The sequence below is a fragment of the Triticum dicoccoides genome, chromosome 5A (assembly GCF_002162155.2).
Source record: "Triticum dicoccoides isolate Atlit2015 ecotype Zavitan chromosome 5A, WEW_v2.0, whole genome shotgun sequence".
NCBI classification, from domain to species: Eukaryota; Viridiplantae; Streptophyta; class Magnoliopsida; order Poales; family Poaceae; genus Triticum; species Triticum dicoccoides.
In genome coordinates this window covers 37,944,166-37,952,072 of record NC_041388.1, presented here as the reverse complement: position 1 = coordinate 37,952,072, position 7,907 = coordinate 37,944,166, and positions in this window count along the sequence as shown.

Here is a 7,907-nt window from a genome sequence, read left to right as displayed (position 1 = left end):
TCACTCGGGGGCTTAGCTGCAGCCCTGTGCTCGCCTAAGTTATAAAAATCCTACCGAGTGAAGAGCAACCCTCTCACTCGGGGGCTTAGCTGCAGTCCAAGCACTCGCCTAAGTTACAAAAATCCTACCGAGTGAAGAGCGACCCTCTCACTCGGGGGCTTAGCTGCAGCCCTGTGCTCGCCTAAGTTATAAAAATCCTACCGAGTGAAGAGCAACCCTCTCACTCGGGGGCTTAGCTGCAGTCCAAGCACTCGCCTAAGTTATAGAAATCCTACCGAGTGAAGAGCAACCCTCTCACTCGGAGGCTTAGCTGCAGTCCAAGCACTCGCCTAAGTTATAGAAATCCTACCGAGTGAAGAGTAAACCTCTCACTCGGAGGCTTAGCTGCAGCCCAGTGCTTGCCTAAGTTACAGAAATCCTACCGAGTGGTAAGCCGGGTTTCCACTCGGAGGCTTAGCCGCAGTCCAGTACTCGCCTAAGTGGACTAAAGAATAAGTCGATTGCAGTAAGGGTGCCTTGCTTTGAATCTACAAAAGACATTTCGAGCCAAAGGCAGTCATATTCAAGCACCAAATTCAAGTTTGAATCGATATCTAAAGGAACCGAAAGTGCTCAGGCGTTAAGCCTGTTAAGGTTTATCGGTTACAATTCCACTCGGCATACCGAGGCAAATTTAAAGCGTCGAGCCAGAAGAAGTTTTTTACCCCTCCTGTGGAGGGCTGGAAGGTGCAACAAATTCATCAAGGTCAATTCCGTCGGCGATCCGAGTGGCAGCTGCAAGGAAAGTTTCCATAAAGGACCTGAAGTCGTGTTTTTTGGTGTTGGCCACCCGAAGAGCCGCCAGCTTCTCTTCTCGCGCATCTTTACAGTGGACTCGGGCCAGACATAGAGCGACATCTGCACCACACCGAGCCGAGGACTTCTTCCATTCCTGCACTCGACTAGGGATCGAGTTCAAGCGGGCCATCAGCGACTCAAGGTCATTCTGAAGTGTCTCCTCAGGCCAGAGCGTCGAGTCGATGCGAGATGTGGCGGCCTTCAGCCTTGCGAGATAGTCCACGACGGCTGCAACACGAGACTCCAGTCGGAAAACATCCATGGCAACTTCGTCGTTCACCGGAGAATCGACAGGGTCGAGGTTTGGCTCCAGCCGGCTAGTTTCTTCTTCAAAGTTTTGACAAAATTCTGCAAGGATGATCACTAAGTCAAGGGGATGGTCGAATGGAAAATCACGGCTGGAAATGTTTGCCGAGCATAGAGGTTTACCTTCAAGCATAAGAAACAGCTTCTTGGCAAGACCACTCAGGAAGGCCTCCAGATCATTTTTCTTCCCAGTCAACTTACTGACTTGGTCGGTCAGGGCAGCTTTATCAGTTTTCAGTCGACTGACCTCCTTGTTGGCGATCCCAAGAGCAGCTTTCAGATTGGTATTATCTTGTTCAAGCTTGGTGACTGAAGCTAACTTCTCGTCAGCAAGCTTCATCTTCTCAGCCAGCTCGAGGTCTTTCTTCTGTTGGGCCTCCCTTACCTTACCTGCACGTTACAGCAAGATCAGATTTTGAAACAAGCAAGAGGAAAAACAGTCGTCAGGGTCTCACCAAACATACCTTCGGTCTCCTCCTTTGCCTTTGTCAGCTTCTCCTGAACCAGCTTCAGGCTCAGCTCGAGTTGAGTGTGCTTGTTTTCCAGCTCAGAGTAGCGAGCCACAAGATCACAAGAGTTCTGCGAAGAACCAATCGACTAAATGTCAAATATAATTCACTTCCGAGTGAAAAAGGAAAAACACACGTTTCTAAGACTACAGCCGAATACAAGCATTCGACCATAGTCTCGGGGACTACACCCAGTGGGTGCACTCAGCGTGCCCCCACTAATCCTGTTGAAGGCAAAGTCGACCAGTCGACCTCAAAAAAAAAAGCGAGATGCATTCTCTAAGACTGTGATCAACTGCAAGCAGTCGACCACAGTCTCGGGGACTACACCCAGTGGGTGCACTCAGCGTGCCCCCACCGGTTTGTGAAATCCAGTCGACATAGTCGACTGACAGAAAAATTGACATCATAAAGCCTAAGGCCGACTACCAGCAGTCGACCTTAGCCTTGGGGACTACACCCAGCGGGTGCACTCAGCGTGCCCCCGCTAACACGGAGTTTAATCGACACACCCAGTGGGTGACTACTATAAATTCTGGAAAGGAAAAGTTTTTGGTAGCATATCTAACAGAACAAACGGTGGTCGACTGACCTGGACATTGCTTTGGAGGGCAGAGCTGGCGTCATAAGCTGCCTGGCTCGCATCCCGGATGGTCTTCAACTGCTCCATCATGATTCCCGCCTGGCGTATCGCTTCCTTCGCCGCGCCAGCTTGGTCCTCTGGGACGTGGTGCGTCGTGAAGAGGGAGGGCTGCTGAGCACTCGTCAATGGATCTGCGAAGGTCACCGTGTGTCGAGTGGTGTTCTCTTCCTCCGCAATCAGAATCTCAGGCGCCGCCACATCCTGGGGCACCTTACTGGTAGACGCTTTCCTACTCCTCCTACGCTTCAGGGGTTCTTCATCCTCATCATCATCAGGGAGATTGATAACAGTATTGGGTGGAGCTATGGAGAAGAATCAGGATCAGAGATCGCGAGTCAGTCGACTAAGAACGGCGTTAAGAATACAGTACCTGGTTTCGAAGTTGCTGCGTCCTCCATCTCGTGGTCATCAGCCCGGGCCGAGGTTTCAGAAGTAGCAGCACTGCAACTCCAAAGGATCAGTCGACTAACTTCAGCGTCGACCAGAGACAAAGTTCACACAAAATAAGAAGGCTTAAGCAGCACGATTACCCTGAAATGGTGGGGATGGACACCTTCATCTTTGGCAGGAGCTTGATCGGCTTCGATGAGGCCGCCCTGGGATGCTTCGGCGCCTTTTTAGTCGGCACCGGAGAGGTGGTCCGAGGGCGCTTGGTCGACTGAGCGGCGGTCGCAACCCCCTTACCACGTTCGGCCGAAGGGTCGTGGACAAGCTTCGACCGCCTTTCCGAGCGCGGTGGTGCGACTTCCTCCTCCTCTTCCTCCTCGTCTTCAACGTCATCTTCATCACCGTCATCATCATCATCGTCATCATCATCCTCTGTAACGTCCGAGTCCCATTCCTCCTCGTCCTGGCTCTCGCCCCCACTCGCCTCACCCTCCTCAGTCGGAGCCTGAGCCCCATTGGGCATCGAGTACAGCTCGGTGAGGACCTAGCAGATATCAAGACAAGGATCAGTCGACCAGTCGGCAGGGTAAACAGAAATGAATGCGACAAGAACGCAGTGGAGAGCAGAGCAAGTGTACCTTGTTTGGATCGCTGTTGTGGTCGAGTGGAGGAATCCTTCTGGCTCCGCGTGGGTTGTCCTTATTTCCGGTAACGGCTACCATCCATCTTTCCAGGGTGACGTCGTCGACTGCTTCTGGATGGACTCTAGTCTCGTCTTCAGTCCCACAGTACAGCCACATGCAGTGGCTCCGGAACTGAAGGGGCTGGATGCGACGCCTAAGGAAGACCTCCAGGAGATCCATGCCCGTCACTCCCTCCCGAACCAACTGCACCACGCGCTCCATCAACATCTTCACGTCAGCTTTCTCCTCCGGAATCAACTTCAGAGGGGAGGGCTTGTTCACTCGATCCATGGTAAACGGAGGGAGTCCACTCGGCTGCCCTGGCGTCGACTGGACCTGGCAGTAGAACCAAGTCGACTGCCAGCCTCTGACAGACTCGGGAAAGGTCATGGGCGGGAAGGTGCTCTTATTCCTCACCTGGATCCCCAGACCCCCACACATTTGGACGACTCGGGTTCTCTCATCAACTGGGCTCGCCTTCTTCACGGTCTGAGAGCGACACGTGAATATATGTTTGAACAAACCCCAGTGCGGTCGACAGCCCAAGAAACCCTCACACATGGACACAAACGCGGCAAGATAGGCAATAGAGTTTGGGGTAAAGTGGTGGAGCTGCGCTCCGAAGAAATTCAAGAAGCCATGGAAGAAAACACTCGGCGGCAAGGAAAATCCACGATCAACATGGGTGGCCAAGAGCACACACTCACCCTCTTCTGGCTGGGGCTGCCACTCCTTCCCCGGAAGCCTTGCAGCTCCATGAGGGATCAAGCCCTCGTTGGCCATATCGAGGAGGTCATTTTCTGTGATGGTCGACTGGATCCAGTCTCCTTGGACCCAGCCCTTCGGCAGGCGGGATCTGGACGAGGACCCGCCGCGGCTGGTGGATCTCCCCTTTACCTTCTCCGACGCCGACGCCTTCTTCGCACGTTCCAGCGCCGCCGTCTTCTCCTTGGCCATGGTTGCCGGCGAGATCGCGAAGGGAAGTTGTGCGGGGGCGAGAGCAAGCGCGTTGGGCGGGGACGAAGGGAGCAAAGAGAGAGAGAGGGAATGCTGAGGCGCAACACAGAAATCCTCGCCGGGCGCATTTATAAGGTCCCTTCCGAGTGGATGACAGGTGGGCCCGGTCGATCTAATCATATCTGGGAGCAGTTATGCAGACGGGATACGTGGCGAAGAAAGCGGCGCGGAGATCGAGGCGTCTATGCCCCGTCCCATCCGAACGCCGCGGTTCGCTCCACTTCGCGCGCGTCCCCAAATTTCGCATCCCGCGGCATCCGCGAACGGCAGATCGGTCTGTCAGGCGCGGGGTTTCCCGCGATCCGTCGCTCGGAGATCGTCGAAGCCCGAAAGTTCACTCGACGAAAGAAGAGAATGGATCGAGTCGACTGAAGAAAAGTTGCTCCCTATCGACGAAGAGATTCTTTGATCCAGAACAACGCACGACCAGAGCGCAAAGGTTAATCGGAAACGACATCAACTCCTTCCTCACTCGAAGCCTCAATCCATTCGGGGGCTAATGATGGGGTCATGTACCTAGGGTAGGGTCACGAACCTAATCTAAGTACCTTACTCAAGGACACCCTTAGAAGAAGTCGCCTTCCAGTCGACCAACGAGGGACTCACTCGACTGACTTGAAGGACTCGACCACGAAGACTCACTCGACCACCAGGAGGTCAAGAGGCACTCCGCACTGCAACGGCCTGTAATTAAGTAGGCTTTATGATAGTAAAGACACTTTATGTGGGGCGTTACCAGTAACGCCTCAGACTTAACTCACCTTAAACCCTCTCCTACGTGGGCGGGCTGGGGTCCTGGCGCACTCTATATAAGCCACCCCCCTCCACAGGCAGTGGGGTTCGGCACCTTGTAACTCATATACTCATAATCCACTCGACCGCCTCCGGGCTCCGAGACGTAGGGCTGTTACTTCTTCCGAGAAGGGCCTGAACTCGTACATCCCTTGTGTTTACAACCTTTCCATAGCTAGGACCTTGCCTCTCCATACCTACCCCCCACTCTACTGTCAGGCTTAGAACCACGACACCATGCGCGGGGCTAGTTTTCCGCCCGTCCCCTGAACCCATCGGGTTTCGGGGAACCCACAAGAAAATCAAAATATTTAAACAAACATAGTGGCGACAAAGAATAACATTTCAGCAGCAAAACAAGCACATTTCAGCAGCATAACTTGAGCAAATTTCAACAAAAAACAATAGTAGATGGTTCAACAGCTATATAGAGTGTATTTCAGCAGCATAATACCACATTTCAGCAATAAAAATGATCAGATTTCAGCATGAAAGATGATAAGCCATACATGGTTCAATAAGATGTGCAATTACATAAGACGATAGCTTTGGTTTGGGCCGCACCGAATCAGTGCATGGTAAAAAAAAGTATTTTGCCGGGTTTGCCGGGTTTCGGGTTCGGGGACTACTGAAACGGGTGCAAACCCACGAAACATGTCGGGTTGTATAATATGCCCAACAACAGGCCCACGGGGATGAAAATACGCCCATCCCCGTCCCCTAATAGGGTAAAAACCCGCGGGGACGCGGGTTTCGGTGCCCCATTGCCATCTTGAAGCTCGAGAGATCAGTGCACAGCGGGATAGGCGCCCCCCGTGTGGAACCGCCCGACTTTGGAACCGACGACAAGCGACGCGCCAAGGCAGGACGCCGGGCCGAGCAGCAGCGGCCTCTCGCAGGGCGCGGCCACCACCGGGATCGCATCAGGCTCAGAGAAGTCGGTCAGGGTGGAGGACGTATCCGTGAAGCTGCAGGACGCGGCGTCGTCCGTGACGAAAGGGGAGAAGGAGGCGCACGCGGGCATGGCAGGGCGTGGGTAGCCCCTGCGCCCCAAGGACGGGGCCGGCCCGCTGGACGAGCGGGGCAGCGGCGGCAGCAAGGGAGACGGAGGCCCGCGGGTATGGGAGCCGGCAACGACCGCGATGTGGGGTGTCGCCGGCGGTAGAACGTCGCAGTCGTGGGGGGAAACTGGGGTAGGAGTGCCGGCGGGGTAGGCGGTGGCGGCGCGCTGCGGTGGGGCTGGGGCCGGCGGCTCGCGCTAGAGGGTAGCGGCGTGCTGGAGGTGGAGATGCGGTTGGGAGTTTTTTTTTCTATCGCTCGTATCTGGTTGACTTTATCATGACCACGGGTGGATTTATACAAACTTCAGGGGCTTTTGTGCAAAAGTACTAATGACGGACGGCCAGAAATGATAACTGCTTTATTAGTAGGGAAAGACTTTCTCATGTGCAACATCATCATGAGTACGATCTTAGATGATAAACAGTGTCCACTACTTTTGGTTGTTTATTGTGTGAATCCTCAATCGGAGTCACGTGCTCTCGGTGCCTTTTCTTGCACAAACTAAAACTTCAAAAAGTGAACAGAATCTAATGAAGTAATTAGGATAGAAAATTCCTAGTAGCAATTGAATAATGCCCAACAATCTAAAATCATTCACTTACGAAGAAAGAGGGAAGAGAACAAAGGGGAAACCATCATATCCAGATGTGGCATACTCGGCTCCTTCCTGTCTTATCACCATCTTCGTTCATGTTCTTTGCTGGTCGATTTTCTCAGCAGCGGCCAGGCACAGGAAGCTCTGTTCAAGAAAGAACCGGCCAAATAACCAACAAAATTCTTGTTTACACAGACACAATAAAATATAAATGATAAACTATACAATAATTTCTTAGTGATCATGCAATAAGCTGGTCCCAAATCTAAAACTTCCGCTCACATAAAAAATACAGGAAACAATATGCATATATGATTTTACGTCTTGATGATTATTTTGAGAAACTCGTAATATATATTTGGATGGCTCCACTACAAAAGTATGAAATTCTTCACGTTGAAAATATAACACAAAAAAAGGGAATGACGAATCTCTTTGAGACATATATCAACAAAAGGAGAAAAGATTATCTCAGTGACCAATCGAAGTCGTTGAAAGTTCAACAGACCAGTCCTTGAGCAAATGTGTACCCGCAAAGCAAATTTTTCTCGAGTGCATACTTAACTCTTTTGTGTCGCATGTAAACAACATCAAATTACATTAGATAAACATGGTGTATATGCATGTGTGGTAGGTGGCCCTAACAGAAATCACGAGAAAGACAATGAGTAATGAGAACTTCTCTTTTGTAATGGCCTGAGTGGTGGTTATGTATATAATGAAAACAATGTTTAGAGAAAGGTATCACGTACACAGAGACATGTAGCTGGAGAATCACAGGTCCTCAATCAAAAAGCTAAATGTCAGTAAAACGTATTATGTGGACTGAAGGCATCACGTACACCATGAGACATATAGCTAGAGAATCATAGATTATCTGAATGAAAAAGTCAAATGCCTGTCAAATAGATTGAGCGCTTTGCATGGCATACGTACTGTTGTCCCTCCTTGTCTCTATCCGCTCACGACAAAGGCGAAGCCTGCCGGCGGCTCCAGGCAGCGGTGTGGTCTCTTTAGCCGGGAAGCGATACTCCCTGATTTGGAGCCGTAGCGAGGTGGTGGTTGCTTGGGGACGC